Source organism: Larimichthys crocea, chromosome XXI, assembly GCF_000972845.2.
Source record: "Larimichthys crocea isolate SSNF chromosome XXI, L_crocea_2.0, whole genome shotgun sequence".
Classification (NCBI taxonomy): Eukaryota; Metazoa; Chordata; class Actinopteri; family Sciaenidae; genus Larimichthys; species Larimichthys crocea.
In genome coordinates this window covers 9,074,837-9,094,373 of record NC_040031.1, presented here as the reverse complement: position 1 = coordinate 9,094,373, position 19,537 = coordinate 9,074,837, and the positions used below count along the sequence as shown (strand labels likewise).

The 19,537-nt window shown below is 43.8% G+C and overlaps 1 protein-coding gene across 3 annotated transcripts in view; it reads right to left on the bottom strand.

The window, feature by feature from the left end:
* The window catches only part of znf423 (zinc finger protein 423), a 137,578-nt gene that overhangs the window by 40,394 nt on the left and 77,647 nt on the right, over positions 1-19,537 (bottom strand). The window lies entirely within an intron of this gene.

Here is a 19,537-nt window from a genome sequence, read left to right as displayed (position 1 = left end):
ACTGATATGTCTGTTACGCTGGAGCACAGACCCGGAGGGACAGATGCATTACACACTAAAATACAAAGACGTGGAGAGACAGGCTAACACACACACAGACACACATGCACACGCTTGTGCACACACACACAGCATGTGGGGGAGTCACAACAGTGACAAGCAGACAAAAAGCAGCTTGATCTCCGTTATGTACCAAACACTGACTGTATAAAACAGAAATGTGTCTGTCGTGCTTTGTAATTCACCTGTCTCTCTCTCTCCCCTCTCTTGTCTGTCTGTCTGTCTGTGCATTAAGGCTTTTTAATAGATTTGTTGCTTTAAAACTTTCCTGTTTTAAGGATGAGCAGTCGTCGCAGTGCGGGTTTTGCTTTGTATTTCCCAGAGCCCGCACGTCAATCAAACAGAGTCTGAAGTGTCTGTAGGTGGCACTCTTTTCTTTGGCTTTTCAGCTTGTGTTCATTCCCCACCTGACGCTGGATGTTGACCAACAAAAGCCTTCATGAGCCGGGTACGAAAGCTGAATCAACATAGCGTGACATCACTGAGCAAAATATAGCAATTTCTATGTACATTTTGATATTTATTTTAAATCTTTAAATACTTTTTCAAGGACCTGCGGCCACCCTGAGAAAAGAGAGAGACGTGGAACGTTGAAAGGCAAACAAGAAACGAGCCAAAAAACAGTGAAGGACAAAAAAAGCTAGCACAGGTTAAGAGTCACAGACTTATGAGAAGGATAGAGGGAGAAAATAAAAGAATAACAGAGGGAGAAAGAGAGAGAGAGAGGCTCAGTGGAGCCGAGCCAGGGCTGAACAAAGAACTACAGTAACAGTCCACTGGCCTTACAGCTGCTCTCTGCACATACACTCCCTGGGCTCTGGCTCTGGGTATGGAGCGTGTGCATGTGTGTGTGTCTGTGTGTGTGTGTGTGCATGCGTTAGTGTGCTGCTGTGAGGGTCCCCATAGGTGTCCACCCTTTCAGCAGTTGGACTGCCAACTCATAAACCCCCCCCCCACCCTCCGCGCTCGCTGCCTGCGGGGACGAGAAGGGGAGAGGGGAGGCGGTGGGGAGTGAGAGGAGGAGCCCGGAGGACGAGGGAGGGGGACACACAAAAAGGGAAGCGCATTAAATATGGACGGACAGAGTGAAAACATTCGAAGGGACAATTTGTTTACCCATCAACTTCTTAAAAATCTGTTTTTATCTATACATGTTGAGGTAGTGTAACTGCCGGAGCATTCACTGAGACGGTTCTATCGTTTCTTCATTTGTTTGGAGTCAATTTGAGAAGAACCTTTGCTACACTGGACACAGATGCCATTATGAGCAATAAACGTGGCATTATTTTTGTAATAACTTCCTGAAAATACTTGAGATACTTGAGATTGAGCATCCATCACTCAACCAACCCTACTTTGTTGTTTTGTTTCCATCTCACAAATTCCTGCTCCCATCGAAGAAAAGAATCTTACCGATGCTTTAATACGTTCAAGGGAGGCGATTATACAGAGTATCAGTTGTAAACATTTGTAACCTTCATAATTTAGGTGAAAAAGTTGCGATTTCTTGATTTCACAAGCTATCAGAAGTTGGGATTGCGACACAAAAATTATATAATAAGTCGTATCAACTCACAGGATTATAAGAAAGCACACTGCACAGTGATTAATGAGGTCTGACACTGGCTCTCTTGGAGACTTTAATGTGGGGGGAACTCATGCAAATGTGTTTTTGTAGAGGCTTTTATTTTGAAAATCCAGCTGTCAAAAAAAGCTGATCGCCTCACCAACGAATGCATTTTGTTAATCAGCAGCTACCATCTCTTTCAAGCACCCACACACACACACACACACACACACACAGAGGACCCCCTGCTGTTGTAATTAAAGGTGTCCTTGACAATGAGATAGACCGCTTTCACACTCTTGGACCCTTGAACATCAGTAGACCTATTTAAATACACACACACACACACACACACACACACACTCACACACTCGTTCGTTCTTGCACCCACCATACCTTTCCACATCAACAGTTTCATGGTCCATCTGGTGAGTGCACAAACACACACACGCACGCACACACAGCTGGGTAGAATTTACCACCCCTGATGTCTCTGAACTCGTCTGTTCTCTGTTTGACAGAGAGCGCTAATATCTGACCAAAATAGTTAATGATGAGGAACACACACATGCAGCTGAGCAAATGAGTGATGCACAAAACATACGGTGCACAGAATTCTGAGTTATAAGAAATGAAAACACATTCTCACGCGTTTTTTGGATGCATCATGTTTTCATGTGTTCCGTTGCAGAAGCATTGTCTTCTGCAGTGTTTGAGTTGCACGCCATGTCTGTACATTAAGCTTAGTGCTACTGCAGCGCACTGGGACTGCTGTGTGTACTCAATCTGTATGCATGGTGTGTGAGTGTGTGTGTGTGTGTCAGGCGGAAAGTGTGTGTGAGAGCGACACACGGAGAAAATGAGAGAATGAGAGAGAGAGAGAGAGGTGGTGAGTTGTGTGTCTGGACTGTGCATCTGCATCTTTGTGCGAGTGAGCGTGTGTGGTTGTGTATATGTGTGTGTACATGTGTATGTTTGGTACAGGTGCTGGGACCTGTGTGTGTCCCTGGGCAGGGAATGCAGGGGTCCCTGGACTCTCCTCTGCTTCCTGCTAACGAGACAACCACACACCTCTACACACCCACACACACACACACACATACACGCACGCACACATACACACTGCATCGATCAGAGCGAGGATGAGGGTTGCTCTGTGCCCCGTTAGCCAACCGCTAAGGACCAAGCGCCTCAGGGCACATTGCCCCCCGCCTACACACACACACACACACACACACACACACACACAGACACACACACAAATACATACATGCAAACACATAGGTATGTCATCTGAATTCAGCCCCACAGTAAGGCTCCAGTGCTGCCGCACATACTAAAGAAGGGAAGACTTCCAGTTCACCACTGGACCATGAAGAGTTTACCATAGCAACAACTGATCATGAACAGTTTACCATGGCAACACCTAACAACTGATCATGAACAGTTTACCATGGCAACAACTAACAACTAAACCATGAACAGTTTACCATGGCAACAACTGAACCATGAACAGTTTACCATGGCAACAACTAAAAACTGACCATGAACAGTTTACCATGGCAACAACTGATCATGAACAGTTTACCATGGCAACAACTAACAACTGACCATGAACAGTTTACCATGGTAACAACTAACAACTGACCATGAACAGTTTACCATGGCAACAACTGGCCATGAACAGTTTACCATGGCAACAACTAACAACTGACCATGAACAGTTTACCATGGCAACAACTAACAACTTACCATGAACAGTTTACCATGGCAACAACTAACAACTGACCATGAACAGTTTACCATGGCAACAACTAAAAACTGACCATGAACAGTTTACCATGGCAACAACTGATCATTAACAGTTTACCATGGCAACAACTAACAACTGACCATGAACAGTTTACCATGGCAACAACTGATCATGAACAGTTTACCATGGTAGTAAATTAACAACTGATCATGAACAACAACTGATGAAGTGTACCATAGCAACAACTGATAGTGACTAGTGTACTGTAACATAACATAGCAACCGATGAACTGCTTATCATAACAACAACAACAACAACAACAACAACAACAACTGATGAACACTGTATCAAAGCTGCAGAATAATAGACTAACAGCAACAGGCTGACATGCTTACATGCTGTTACAGTAGCTCTCTGCAATCTGCATAAAGGAGAAATATATTATTTTCTATTTCTATTATATTAACGGCATGTTACTATCTTTGTTAACTGAGCACACACACACACACATATCTATATATATATAGAAACTGAATTCTGGAACACAATATTGCCCCTTGTTCAGACACACACACACCAAACACACCTGCATAGGGATAGCGATTAATTACAGCAGGAGCGCTCTTAACATCTGGTCTGAAATCAACCCTGTGTCGGGAGCCATGTGTGTATGTGTGTCATGGTCACTTGTGGCTTGCGGTGTGTGGCACTGTGTCCAAAAAAAACCCAACACACTCATTATAACTACACCGCCTATATGATGCATACAAGTAATACTCACAAAGGTTGTGTGATGGTACTGTAGTAGCTGTGTGGGCAGAATATTGATTCATTCAACCACAAAATAATTTAAATGCAACCTCCACTGCAGCATGGCAACCCATCCGTCTGTGTGTGTGTCTGTGTCAACAGGTGTAGTGAAAGGTCTGGGCCGAGGCACAGTTACACCCGTTTTTATGCATTCTGTAATTAACACCGATCCTGTATTTATTTACTGTTGCACAGCAGACGTGATTGGACTACAGGGACCGCACATACACACACATACACACAGACGCGGCGTCATTAGAAACCATTAGCAGACGACATTAAGTGGCTAACGGCTACAACAACACCAGGCTGTTAAACTTTATGATCATTATTATACTGTAGGAGACACCGATTACCGCTGCTATGATAACACTGCAAGACATCAGACGAGGTGGAGAGCAGGTCATTTCTGTTTGATTACAGCCAGAATGACAGATGACGGAGTGGGAGGGGAGGAGAGCGATGAAAGGAGTTCTCTTCAGTCCACTTATAGACTAGCTTTCATTCTACATTGTGCCATGCTGTGTATGTTTCGGCGTATTAATACTGTACTGTTGGGTGGAATTATATTTCTGTTTGACAGGCTAATAAATGAGCCACTACCCTACCAAAGATATTATTAAATATGATACTTTCTGGCTCAGTTTGTACACTATGCAGACTGTGAAACATGTAATTTAGCTTATAATGAATCAGAAAGGTAATAATAATAAATTTAGATACGATATAATACATTACGATACGTTATGATACGATACTTCCATGCTGGGGAAAGTCACTATACCAGGGAAATAAAGCGAATATATATATATATAAGATATAGATATATTATAGTAGATATTATATATATAGATATATATATAGAACACACAGCACACACACATAGACACACAGACACCACAGACATGCAAGAAGTAAATAGATACCTTCAAATTCATATTAAAGGTGTCTATTTACTTCTTGCATGTCTATGTATATATAGCACCTTTCAAAACACTTAAACACAATTAAAATGACATCAACAAAAGAAAAACAATGAACTAAAAGCCGTAAATCTACACCAAACGAGAAGAACATGTCAAGAAAACATAAATCAAGGGGCGGTCAGTAGCGTAGTAGTGGGTTAAGCGGCCGCCCCGTGTGTGGAGGCTATAGTCCTCGCTGCAGCTGGCCCTGGTTCGAATCCCGCATCGGACGGCTAATTTACTGCGTGTCACTCCCCCTCCCCCTGTACTATCAAAAAAGGCCAAAAAAATAATCTTTAAAAGAAAATATAAATCAAAACAACTAAAAGCGAGAGAGTTTGCAGCCCTGATGTCTTCAGGCAGGTCATGCCACACTCTCAGAGCCCTGAGTGCAAACGTTCTGACACCTTTGTGTATGTATCTGGATTGAGGAACAACCATCCGAGCATCTCAGGCAGCGACACAGAATAATAATGTTTTCACAGTGTACACTGGCTGCAAAGCTTATCGGAAAAAAAAGAAAGTTCAAACAACAACAAGCTGCAAACCCATTCTGCTGCGTTGACAATAAAGTCGTTAAAGATAAATTTAAACTGAATCACTTTTTTTTTTTTTTAAACAACAACACCGTGGTCTAAAGTCCTATTATTAGAAACTAAAACAAGACACACGGCGCGCAGGCAGGAGGATGTGCTGAGCGAGGCAAGTATCCATGAGTAAGCATCTGGGTGAACGAGAGGTTAAAAAAAAACAGAGAGAGAGAGAGAGAGAGAGAGAAGAACGGGGGAGGCGAGGCCTGGTCTACTCCTCTTCTGCCCTGGGCTAAAGTGAACCAGAGGAAGACTGAAGGGAAGAAATGAGACAGAGAGAGAGGGAGGAAGAAAGGATCGGAGGCAGCGAGAGAGAAAGCAAAAGGCCAGCTTCTCCTCTGATGCAGTATTTTGCGTGCATGTGTGTGTGTGTGTGTGTGTGTGTCTGCATATCTGTGCCTGTTTGTGTGTATGAATAATTCAGGTCCATGGAGAGGGCAGCCTGCTGCGGTAATGAGGAGGACATGCATTGATAACAAATATTGCTGGTGGGAAGCTATCGATCCGTCAGCCATTTGTCCAAACTTTAGTCGGGGAGCCGGCGCTGTCTGCAGCCTGCACGGCGACAGACGGACGCACGGACAGAAAGACAGACACAACAGTGCTTATGCTGATGAAAGGGACAAATGACTGACTCAATGCTCCATTTCTCAAATTTATCACATATCGAGTTTTCCACTGCGTCGGATCAGGTCAGGTTCACCACAGTGCACTGCTTCTAAACTTTCTTTAATGAAATAAAATAATTTAAAACACATCAAATGATCCATTTTGAATTTATTTACAGTAAACTCTGGGATTTTCAAATGTAATACATTTTGCGTTACCTGAAACATCATGTTTCTACATCAGCCTGAGACGTTCATGTAATCACACGCTTACATCCATGATTAGTTCAAATGTGACGCGAGATATTAAATGAACATTTTAAAAACTCTGCAATCGTGGCTCCAAGCAGGAAATATTGGGAAGATCAGGGTGGATGGACCAGGAGAAGTTAGCTCTGGTTCTTGAACCGGTTCTGTTCAGCCTGCCTCCTGCGTAAACGCACGGTAGTTGAACAGGGTCGGTGTATGCTGCTGGATTTTAATACCCGTCACTATTTTCAGTATTTTAGTTGGGATGTATTTTGACGTTCAAACACTGCTCGTGCTTGTGATCCAATTTCCAATCATGTAAAAAAGGTCTAAAAGTCTCAATCTTCTCGTTTCAAATCAAACGCTTCAGTCACTGCTTCAGTTTATCGGCACAATTACTTCCAACAAGAGGCGTCACACTGGCACATTTTCACACACTTACTGCAGCTGCATTTGAATTGTAAGTAGGCTGAAGCTAGTCCTTTTCTGACCTTGTAATAAAGTCTATTATTTGTAGAAAGCGGGCAGTTTCTGTAAGAGCTCACAGAGAAAAAACAACCTCCCCCCCTCTCCCTCTCTTGCAAAACTTCACATCTCCCCATCCACACACCGACACACACACACACACACATGCAGAGACTCCCTTTCTTCTCTGGTGTCACCGTGTCAGATATTCCAGGTTAGGGAGAACACTGGGGAAATTACACTTCTACCTAGGCCCCTAGCACTGTGTGTCTGTGTGTGTGCGAGAGAGAGTCCAGCGAATCTCACGGGTAAACCTGTTACCGTAGGGGAAGTGGACAGACAATGAAGAGAGGGAGGCGGCGGTGGTGGGGGTGGGGGCGGAGGTAGGGATAGGATGATGGAGTGCAGGAGAGAGCAGAAGGGATTAAAGGAGGAGAGGACAGAAGGAAATGAAGCCAGGCCATTCAACCCGTCCCATAGCTTCTCATTATGTGAGACATCACATCAGTGTGTCCGAGATATTCTCTCCTCAGACGTACGACCGGTTCGACCAGCACGCGGCGTAATCGATAGTCGCGTGACACAGATGTACGCGTGCACATACATGTGGGACGAGAGCGTGTGTCATGAGCTGCTGGAACATCAGACTGGATTCACGTTTCTTTGCTGCTGTGTGTTTGACAAACAACCGTCAATGCAAACACCACTGAAAGTGTGTGTGTGTGTGTGTGTGTGTGTAACATCAGACTGGATTTATAACTGACTTAATGTTGAGAATGAAGAGGACAGGAGCTTTCTCTCTCTTTGAAAGTCAGGCTACAAACAATAATATTTCTTGGTTTCATTAGGCGATCTGAGTGAATACAATTAAATTAAACTGAAAAACTAGTATTTAAATTTCCAGGTTTTCCAGGCAAACGGAAACCCTGAGAGTTGGTAATGTCTTGAATGACCTGTGTGAACTTATTGTTCTGTTAGTCAGTGAGGTGAAGGAGCCTTTTTTTTCTCCTTCAGCTTCTTTTTATTAAATCAGATGATGTAAAAGAACGTGGTGAATTAACAGCCCAGTATAGAAGCTGTGGAGAACCTATACGCCGTGTATGGTGTGCCGTTTGATTGCAGGATCGAGTGAAGCCGAAGCCAGCAGGTGCAACGACACCTGACGCACCTGACAAAGACGTCAAGCATTCGTTCTGCACCCCGCGTGTCGTAATTGCGAGTATGCGCTGCTTTTCTTGGGGCTGCGTAAAAAAGGGAACGACGATGGCAGTTTATTTAAATTTTCAGATCGTTCAACATCTAATTAATGTTACATGACCTCTGGCGCGGCTCGCTCCTGTTATGCACGGTCATTTACCGTGTTTACCTTCATCAAATGGCCTGAAAACCACAGAAGGCGTAACCATGGAGACGTTCACACGCCTGAGACTGGACGGTAATCGCTTGTTATTCTGCTTTTTTTCCTTTATTCTATATATAGAAAAAAAACAACACATTTACTAATAATTTTCACTGCATCTTTTCATGTAGCCTGTTGATACGTCCATAGCAGTGGGATGAATAAAGGCTTTTCTTATTCTTATTTTCATTATAATGGCTACAACTCCAACTTTATTTTTTAGTAAGTTATTATTTTAAGTGCTTTATATTAATTTCTGAAGAAGTAAAAACTGAAGGCCGCCGCTCGACAAAGGCTGAAATCAAAAGGCTCAAGTGGCTCATTGTGTTGGTGACATAAAGACAGAGTCAAAGCTTGTCACCTGATTGGTCTTTAGCGCCCGTCCATGTGACTGATGCAGGGGCTTTATTCCGAGCTTCCCGTGGCACTAAAAGCTTGGATTGAAAATAGAAATGTGGAAAAAGGCGTTTCCAGAATCTTTCTCCACAAAGCTCAATTGCTTTTGGCTCTGCGGCAAGCCTGACACAAAGTGGTGCCGGGAATCAAACCTACGGTACCACCCGGAGCAGCCACAGCGGGCACTAGGAGGGTACACTCGCAAACACACACACACACACTGAATGCCAGTCATACTATAAATACACGCACACACACACACACACAATTACAGTACACACAATTACTGCCAATCACACTGTACTCACTCATTCACAGTCTCTCTTGCTCTCTCACACACACTCATATAGCCGCCACTCCAGGCAGCAGCACTCCGACCTCAGCCTCTCCTTCACCTGTACAGGCCAGTAATTACAACGTGACACCAGACAGACTAAAACCACCCCTGCAATTATGACTGCAGAAAGAGTGAGTGAGTGGGGAATGTTCTTATTTTAACATGTATTATATTATAACGAAGTCTTTTATCCTTTTCCATTCATAGGGACTTCATTCGTGGTGTCTCGTGCTCGTTAATGAGTTCTATTCAAAGACAGATACAAACAGATTTAAAAGGATTAAACAGACTCGAGCGTTAAGGTGCAACACAACACAAGGTCCACACGCTCCACCCCAGACTGAGACCAAGTGATCCTGTCCGCTGCCCGCTTCCTGTCTTCCGGCATGATGTCTAAATCAGACCCGGACCCTGATGTGAACGCCGGGAGGGAAGCGAGAAGAGGAAGAGTAGAATATGTGAGACGTTCAAACTCCAAACACTGAAGCGAACGCCGAGCAGGGCAGTTGCATCTAGGACACGCCCGACTCCTCAACTATAAAAGAAAAAACATCTGGATTGCATCCAAAAGCACCATGCATCAACACACACACACGCACACACACACACACACTCTCCACACACTCTAATGAAGCCCCGGTAGTGACGAAGAGCAGCAGGGAGCGGCGCGGATCGCCGAAGACAAGTGTGCGTGAGCTTTTTCGTCGCGCGGTGTCTGTGTGTGTGTGCGTGTGTGTGTGTACGTGTGTGCGCGTCTCCGGCGGGATAATTATGGCGCTCCTCGGCAGCTGAGCGTGCCAGATGTACTGGGAGAAGGAGAAGGAGGTGGTGGGGGTGGAGGACGAAGAGGAGGAGGAGGAGGAGGAGGAGGCGCATAGCAGAGAGGGAGCCCAGCACCAGGAGCAATGCAGCAGGGAGCATACAGAGTGTTATGTGAATACATTAGTGTGAATGTGTTGTGTATCTATGCACTGATGTGCGTCCGTATAAGAGTGTGTGTGGCGTCATAAGAGAATGTCTCAGTATTTCCAGACGTCCATGTTAGTGTGTGTGTGTGCGTGTGTGTGTGTGTGTGTGTTTGTGTGTGTACATATTTGGCATGGCCAATTTTGTTTCTTGCCATCCACCATTAGCAGGTTGGCTCTGTCACAAATGAGTGTGTCTCTCATCCAGGAGAGATACAAGGATGAAGAGGGACAGAGGTGGTGATGATGAGGACGTGGAGGTGAGTCGGCGGGGAAGGACAGAGAGAGAGAGCGAGGGGTCACCGAAGGAGTCAGGAAGAAAGTAACGGAGGAGACCGGAAAGTGGACGAAAGACTCATCGTACCTAAACTAAACAGCACATTACATGACAATATTAGCATAATGATCGTAATTATCATTATGTCGTGGGTGGAGGAGGGGTGGGGGTGGTTGGAGGGGCTCGTGGTGTGTTCAATCTAGAAAGCACCAGATTACAGAAGCCTTTTAAACAGAACAGATCCCCGCACGACACGACGGCGTGCTGCAGGTGAGCTGTGCTGCACTGTGCAGGATACTGTGTCAGTGAATGAAGCCGCTGCGTCTGGAGGTTAATTATTCCAGCACGTACAATGGCCCGGTGCAATTTGAGTGATTCAAATAGGTCCAGAAAATGTTCCGGGGTCCTGGAGCTTTTTTGCTTCCCCGTGACAGGAGTGATAACTGTGAGTTTAAGTGAGCAATCAGATCTACAGGTTGTAGAAATGTAAGTCGACTTTCAGGTAGAGCGACTCTCAAATTGGCACATTTCTGCAAACGACATAGAAAAACTTTAAGTTAAAGTTCCAGTGTGTCAGAATTATTCACAGAATATGTCAGACACTGGATAAAATATGCAACACTGTGTGTATAATCACCTGAAATCGATACGAACAATCGCTCGTTTTTATTAGAATGAACCTTTTATATCTACATTCTACTTTTTTAGGTTTTTGATTTTTATTCTTCAACTATGCTGGAAAATATATTTGAAAAGTAAAAATTCTCGGCTATTAAACCGTATGTAAACGTAACGGGCAGCCAGCCTCCCGCTGAGCAGCTGAGGACTCTGTACCTGAAGTAAACGGCCCTCATAGTCACTGATATTGATATTGATTGGCTCAGGGAGTACTGTACAAAATGCGGCGCCAGGACAAGGAGGAACTGTGAAATACGCGTGAGTTACTGGTAATAATTTCTTTGTTTGGGCTTGAAAACAGGTTTTGATCTTTGGTTTCATTTACTAATACAGTACTGTGCTTATTTTTGTTAAATCTGCGAAAGTTTGAACTTTGAGAGTTTAAATAAGAGAGAAATGTGAGAAAATGTTAATGTCTGTCTGAGAAACGTGTATAAAAGTGTGTGGTTAGGGGTTTTACGGCCTTAAAACATGTAGAATAATTGTAAAAAATAAAGCTGATTACTTCGTGGATTTCGTCTATTGTGGGTTAGTTTTGTATCACCCGCGATAAACGAGGGTGCACTGTAATGTAACTGAAAAGAAAGCACTAATTTCAAACACAATTATTAAAGAGAAATGAGAGTTGTGTCACCTCCATCAGCACAGGTGTCACCTCCAAAGGACGGAGTTGTTAAGGTAGGACATGGTTTGGCCCAATTCTCATGAACGGCTGCTAAACCTGCAGGTCCATGTTGACCAGCCAAATATCTACAGTAGCCCAGAACAGACAAACTAAACACTGAATCCACAACTCCATCGCTGGATGCCACTAAACCCAACACACTGGTCATCCATCACATCTCCAGACACATAACAACACCTACCTGGACAGAAATGTGCTAACACAAGAGAGAGATCACCAGGCTACAAACAGAACGCCTGCCTGTCATGGAATAACTGGAAATGCACAGCACTGCAGCTCAATCCAAACAATCTGTTAACCAAACAGTCTCAGACGTCTTCGGAAATGTTAGACGTGTGTAATATAAAGCTGCATTCTGCTCAAAGAATAACCGACGCGTCACATAAGACAAAAGCAAACATCTTCCGTTTGCTGCAATATATGTAAATCAATCAGCGTGACGGAACATTGCATGTTGTGCGAAACGTCCGCAACGGCAAAGAGAAAAGCAAATACTCCGGAAGCAATAAAAGAGGGAGAGAAAGCAAACAGGGGCTTAAGAACGGAGGCTGGAAAGTGAGAGATTCTCTCCTCCGTGGCTGGCTTTGTCACCTTGCTCACCCAACGGGGGCACGGAAAAACACCTTGGGAAATTACCGACTCCAGAATGCATTGATTTGCCCGGGATGATGCGTGTGCATGCCGGCGCGTGTGTTTTGTCAGAAGGCCTTTGTACTGCAATAAAGAGAACAGCCTGGTCGACATCTGTTTAGAGACGGAAGATAAGAGCGACAGTGTATACTGTTGTTTCAACCTTTTCTCTCCGTCTCGCTCTCGCTCCTGCCTTCTCCTGTCTTCTGCCGTGTAATTAAGAGCCAAAGAAAAACCCTTCAGCCTCTCCCAGCGTGGCTTTGCATCCCACCTCATGCTGCGCTGCTGCGCGTTTTTTTTAAACCATCTTTTCCTTTTTCTCTCCGGTAACTCGTATTCGGCGGTGCGACTGAAACGCGCAATGCTGAATCGAGTAGTGGCTACAGGAGGAGGAGCAAGATGAGAAATCGTGATTTGTTATCAAAAGTATTGAAGCACCGCTGGAAACATTCTTAAATATAGGCTGCAGCATGCACGCCAAGCATGTGGTATGTGTGTTCGAAGCCAGAGAATTTGTTTCAGTATCCAGAGCTGCAACTTCTTTAGAGGTTTTTGAATTTCTGCATATGTTAACCTCTGAAACAGTGCGGTCTTTTACAGCTCACTATTAAGCAGCTCTCATTTCAGACCAAACGAATCAATAGATTGATTCTGCAACCTATCACACCATCGACCAATCATAGATTACCAGCCGATCCCGAGTGCAAATTCAGATCAAGCTCGGCCTCTGAACATCTCTCTCTCTGTTTCTATAGAAATATATAGTTTGTTCTCTGCGATGAGGTCGTGGCCTCTTATTAAGAGACGTCTGATGTTACGCCCACGTGAGTTTGTAGATTCACTCGATGATCAATCGGAATCTAAAACTCAATGGACAGTATATGTAGAAATACTCTATTACAATAAGACGGCAGGAGTCATTTGCATGTTCTCTCCGTGTCTGCATGGGTTCTCTGCGGGTGCTCCGGCTTCTTTATGCAGGTTATTTGGTACAGGTGTGATGTTAGTGTGATCATGGAAAACTGATGATATATATATTTAAAACATATTTCCTGGAAAGGTTCTCTCCACTGATCAAATCCTGAAACAGCGTACTGTAATCATCTTTCATTGTTTTAACTTCAAGCTCCTGTCTGGGTGATGTAACGCCCTAAAGAAAGGTGATTAAATAAATAATCGAGACTTTTTTTTTATGTAGATGTATTTATCTGAGTGCAGCTTTCAAAGCTGATTTTAAAATTCAATGCATTAATTAGCAGTGACTGATACGAGACGGTGTGAACAGTCTTCACTGTGCTTCTATGCTGTACGTTCTTTAATAAACCAATCATGTATCAGTATGACGGTGAACCATAACTCCTGATCTTCTTTATTAGTTTTCATCCTCACCTGTTGTTTGCCATCATTATGAATCGACTCCATTGATCTGTAATCACATCTCTGTCTGTCGACATCGCTCTCGATCTCTCGCTGACTGCAGTGTCACTCAGTAATTCAATAAAGAACTGAGAGATATATTTAGCCGGCTGCAGCTTTCGGAGCTGGTTTTAGAATTCAAAGCACGGACGAGCAGATTTCTGCACCTTTTTTTTTTTTATTAATCTGCAACTCCACACTGCAGTCCATACGCACGTCTAACCACAAACTACACTATCACTTATCTCTCCACCAGCTGAACCCCCTTTTTTTGCAGCTGCTCAAAACGCCATTAATAACATACGAAACTCCCACCGTGGACTGACACTTGTGTGCGAGCTCTCTCCGTTTCTGTTTTTCTGTCTGTCTGGCACCGTCTCCCCGTCTCTCTGCTGGTTCAAACAAGGCTAGCAAGGTGACCCTGAATCACAGGCTGTGTGAGTGTGCGCGGATCTGTCGGTGTGTGCTCACGTGCCCCTGCGTGCGCGCACTTATCTGCATGTGTGTGTGTACAGTCCCAGTAATTAACACCAGCCACTAATGAAGTCCAGCTGCTCGGCAAGAGGACTGAGCGCGAGCCAAAATCTGCCAGAAATCGCTCTCATCCTCTCTCTCGCTCTCTCTCTCCTCCAACGCTCTCTCCTTCCGTCTCTCGCTTTATTCATCTCGATCCTCTCTTCATTTCGCCCTATTGATCTGCGTTCACTTGTCTCCCTCTCCCTCGCCTGTTCCCTCCATGTCCTCTGCACGTTGCATCCCTGCATCAGACTGTTTCCTCGCCTGCTGTTTGCCATCAGTATGAATCTACTCAATTGATCTGTAATCGCCACTATTTCTGTCAACAACTTGTTTTCCTGACGTCTCAATTTCTCACTTACTATACCGTGCATGCAGCGTCCTGTCATTTCACCGCCTGAGGCCCACTTCCTTCAGTTTCTCTTATTCCATACGTAGCTGCTTTTTAGAACGCCGTATTTATTTTAATATACTTTACATGTTTTATGACAGATCTTGCTGAATCCAAAGAGGATGAATAATATTCACGTTCTTCAAAGGTTTGGTTTTTCTAAATGACCAAAAAAAAGATTTCCTCACGTAACTCCAGTGGTAACTAATCATGCATGCTTTTATTCTGGCGGTTCTGAGACATCTGTGTCCCAAACTTCTTCCCCCCGCCGACATGTGTGGAATATGACAAATTATAATTTGGATTTTCTTCTTCATTATTCAACAGCAAACATATTTTATAGCTGGTGAGGTCGATAACCAACAGATCTCACTTGAGAAATAAGAAGTGTAAGTAAAACTAATTATTATTATTAGTCCTTTACTCTTTAACAGCATGCCTTGTACTGTGTTGCTGCTTATTATGATGAATATTCTCTGTATCGTTTATTTAACTATGCAGAGATATGGAATATCACAAATATCAATCTTTAGGTACAGATACAGGCTGTTATCTTGAGATTTCCACTTATTCGTGGCTGGTTCTAGACATCTACACAGGATTAAAGGCGGTGGGTGGCGCTATTCTCTGAATTATGTAATAATTAGAATAACAATAGCTGAGCCGAAACAGAGCAAGGGAAGCGAAAGAAGTGTGATGAGATCAGTCGGTCTGCACACGTCCACACGGCCCTGGAAAGAGCTCGGATGGAGGACGATGAATGAAAAAGACTTGTGTAGCTGAGGCTAAAAGATTTATCAATAATGGAACAAAATATAGTGCTAAAGGTGTGAACGTGAACAACGAGTGTAGACACAAGAGTTTCTTTTTTTTTGGTATTCTTGTATCATCCTGACTGACTCTGATCTCCAGCTGAGGAACAATCTGTAGTTTCCATCTGAAAACTTTCTGTAGTTCCTCTTCCACGTGTTGTTTCGACTCTTTTTGATAATTACCTGCGTTCAAGCTGTCCTGCTTTGCTTCCACCGTCTTCATTTCACGCTCGCTTTCAAATAAAATACAGGTCAGCACACCCCGCGGCGTTACATCATGATCTCCAACACACACACAAAGCAGAAGTGCAAACAAACACACAAATAAACGCTCGACATTCTCTTTGTTCGCATACTTGAAACAACGTTTCCTCAAATACATCGAGGCGATGCACGCGCGTAACCGTAGTAATCAGCCTGAACGTATTCTGTTTAAAGCTACAGCCTAATTGCATTTCTATACAGGCCCAAACCTCGTCTCCAACACACACACACACACACACACACACACTTACTCGCTACCAGCTGTGACAGATGTGCCTGTCACAGGAGAAAATGAATTCAGAATAGTTAGTGAATTAAGCAGGGAGTTAATTGTTGCTTGGCCCCTGTTTATGAAGCGCATAAAGGCAAAGCGCCTTGTTTGTCTTGTGACAATTAGCTAGCAGAGAGAGAAAGTGTGTGTATTCTAGTGTGTGTGTGTGTGTGTGTGTGTGTGTGTGTGTGTGTGTGTGTGTGTGTGTAATTGTCCTGTTCTCTTTAGCAGCTGGTGCAGCCACACCTGGACGGGTTGAGAGAGAGAGAGAGGGGGAAAAAGACAGAGGAGAGGGGAATGCAGAGGGGGGTTGTAAGTACAATATGGTATACAACCCTCTATCACTGGCCACCCTCTCCACACACACACACACACACACAGACACACACACACACACACACCTACCTACACGCGAGGCATAACAAAGATATCACTCAGACTAAATAGACAACTTCTATACATGAGTTAGGATAGCTGATGTTGCATGTAGAAATATTCTCACAGGCAAACACGAAACGTGACAGACAAGCTCTCTCTCTCTGTCACACACACACACACACACACACACACACACACACACACACACACACACACACACTTATTTTGTGCCCCGATACCGATCCTGGTTGGGTCTCTCCCAGTCTATTTGTCAGTGTGTCCTATTAGGTTTCCAAACAGCTTGTAATGACTGGTAATAAACAGCAGAAGAAGAAGAAGAAGAAGAAGGTAAATCAAGCGAGAAGACGACAAAATGAGCTCTCCAGGGGACCACCATGCTCCTAGCCTTCAAAACACACACACACACACACACACACACACACACACACACACTGACAGTTCTGTCTATGTATTCATGCACAGTCGATAAAGCAGACGATGGTAGGTTACGGGGACTAACAGACAGCAAACACTTTGTTTTAACGGTGTGAGAGGAGGTTAGAGAAATACACGAAGCGCGATGACAGCTGAAAACATGACTGAGTGAAGATTACAAGAAAACATTTTACTAAACTTTGCTTTTAATCTTCCGTTTGATGACGTACCGTACAGTAACCACGAGTCACCACCTGGCTCCGCAGGCTTGTGGCCAAAACGTAGTGAGATGCAGAAGAAGTAACGTTACACTGGACAGACCGAATGTAAATATGCAAATGTGAGTAAAGAGCGAATATATTTAAATTCCCTGGATGGATAAAGGTTAAATTAAAAGGTTAAATATTTGAAAATAATTAAAATAATCTGGCACCAACAGGAAAGCGCAGTAGTTGGAGGAAATCCAAAATAATTCACACTTTATATACTTTATTCACACTATGCACACTGAGGAACATTTGTAATGTTTGGTTCTTACTTTTCAAGTGATGTATTATGAAAATAGTTTAAGTACAGGAGCTCATTTGATTTCTCCATGCCCACATATGCTCCGTCTCATCTTTTATCCTCCCCTTCCTTCTTCCTCTCCTTCATCTAGCCCCCTCTGTGGTCCCCTCTCTCTTTCTCTCTCCAGTCCCTTGTCCCTTCATCATCACTCCCTCCCTCCCTCTGGTGTCACGGCTCGCTGGCTCCAGGTGGCGAGGGAGGGAGGGAGGGAGGAAGGGATGTAGGGAAGGATGGAGGGAGGGAGGGAGGTAAGGGAGGAATGGAAGACAGGATGGGGGTGGGGAGGGTGTGTTGTCATCTGTTCCTGCGTTCATACCACAGCGGACCGACATCCTGCTCGGCACCTCGCACACTCAAACTGTTCGTGAATCACTTTTTTCGGATAATCAGGTAACTATCACGTTGAACTCACTGACGGGTTTCTGAGGCTGACGTAAACAAACGAGCGACTCAGGAGAGTGCGTAAGATTCACGAGTATGGAGTATAATAATAATAATTAGTATGTTTTCATCATGAGCTCTTTATATCTACAGAGAGACCAGAGCAGACAACCAAACACTGATCTGGATATGGTTTCTCCTACATGCCTGACAGGAGAGTATTCATGTGGCTGCAATCTGCAACTTCACTGCAAGCTGGAGCTAAATCCTACACGCTAGACCTTTAAATTAAGAGATTAAATGTTAACTTAACGGTATTAAATAGTAACAGCGCTGTAGAGAATCATGTGAGGTAAGAATAAATAACTTTATAGCAGCTGGATTGGATGAATAAGCATTTAAATACAGAGAGATTTTGTATTTTTGTAACTCTCTCTAAAATATTGTGCTATAATATGTATTATACACTACACTAATGTTATGTAGCACTAAGACAACAAAATGCAGCGTACATCTAACGTGCATGTGAACAGTGATATATAAATAACATATATTATATAAATATGAATATGTCAGCAGGTGCATTACAGTATTACACAGTCAGTGAGTAATAATGTACTTACAGGTGTACTTATAGGGGCGGTAAGTAATGTTATGTAATGATATATAAGTATTTTTCTATTTATTTTAAATCTCCAATTGTTTCCGTGTTGCAACACAGTTTTCATGTCATCCTTTATATAAAACTTATATAAAAATAGATAATAAATGAGCAATAAGCAAATTAAAATGTGTTGTTGTTGCTCTTGTTTTTATATTTCAGTGTTAGTAGGCTTTTAATTTGAAAGTATTAGCATTAATAAGTCATAGTAACAATGTGACAGTCCAGTATTTAGTGTTTGAGCGGCGGCGCCGGCTGAGTGAAGGGTGTGTAAACAGCTTTTACTGCTTCAGATTTTTTCCTCGAGAAACTCCGACTGATCAATGTGTCGAGAGTTAAGCACACTCCTCTGAGAAGACATGCCGCTGCCTGCGGCGCTAAAAACTCTCTCAGCCAGGACACTCGTGCCTGGGACGGGATTAGCGGCACATTTTCAGACTGTTTGACAAGCTGTCCACTTACATACGACGGACTTTCGAGTTCAGGAGAACACTGGAATTCTCGTGTTCGCTCTCTGTGAAGTGCAACGCTTTGACATCGCTTTTCCCGGTATGACCGGTGACCCCCAGCCTGGAGAAAAACAGCCGCAGTGACCGAGGGGGCTTTCTTTCTTCAGTGCAGAGTGCAGATGCAGACACACAAGGCAGGGCAGTCTATAGCTTGTTAGTTCAAGTGCAGCAGGGCAGAAGAGAACAGCAATGTTTATAGCCAGTAGCAAAGACTCCCACACACACACACAAGCAAACCCACATTATCCACCTCCATTGGCTCTAAAAGCTTCTTATTCGCCTCATTAAGTCTTCAGTGACACAAAGTAACCACACCAGACCCTGCCTACTACCACATACACATACAAACAGATAGGAAAGTGTGTGTACGTGTGTGTGTGTGCGTGCACGTGTAAAAGGAAAGGGGACACTGGGACGCGCAGGAAGACGTGTGCGCAGACACACAGCGGCTCAGCCGCGGCCTCATGGGACGGCTGCTTAGACAGCACGCCGACATTACCA